This window comes from Ornithorhynchus anatinus, chromosome 2, assembly GCF_004115215.2.
Source record: "Ornithorhynchus anatinus isolate Pmale09 chromosome 2, mOrnAna1.pri.v4, whole genome shotgun sequence".
In the NCBI taxonomy this organism is placed as follows: domain Eukaryota; kingdom Metazoa; phylum Chordata; class Mammalia; order Monotremata; family Ornithorhynchidae; genus Ornithorhynchus; species Ornithorhynchus anatinus.
The window spans coordinates 51,438,939-51,439,669 of record NC_041729.1 but is presented as its reverse complement, the minus strand read 5'-3'; positions in this window follow the sequence as shown (position 1 = coordinate 51,439,669).

Below are 731 nucleotides of genomic sequence, written 5' to 3'. Positions count from 1 at the left end.
TCCCCATTTTAATTCACTCTGCTGTCTAGATTATTTTTCTAAAAAATGTTCTGCGCCTGTCTCCCCACTCCTCAGAAACCTTCAGTGGTTGCCCATCCATTTTCACATCAAACAGAAACTCCTCACCCTCAGTTTTAAGGCACTCAATCAGTTCTCCCCCTCCTACTCATCCTCATTCTTCTCCTACTACAACCCAGCCCACACACTTCGCTTCTCTAACACCAACGTACTTACTGTGCCTCCATCTCGCCTCTCTCATTATCAACCTCTTGTTCGCATCCTCCCTCCTGCCCGAAACTCCCTCCCCTTACATATCCCACAAACCACCATCTCTCCATTTTTGAAGCCCTACTGAAACTATATTTCCTTCAGGAAGCCTTCCCTGATTAATCGCTTCTTTCCTATGTGCTTGGATCTGCGTGGGGATAATAATAATAATGGTGGCATCTGTTAAGCGCTTACTATGTGCAAAGCATTGTTCTAAGCGCTGGGAGGGGATACAAGGCGATCAGGTTGTCCCACGTGGGGCTCACAGTTATTAATCCCCATTTTACAGATGAGGGAACTGAGGCACAGAGAAGTGAATTGACTTGCTCTAAGTCACACAGCTGGCAAGTGGCGGAGTTGGGATCACTTCCATCCCCACAGTATTCATTCAAATGTATTTATTGAGCGCTTGCTGTGTGCAAAGCATAGTACTCACATGCATATCCGTATATTCCACTGCTCTC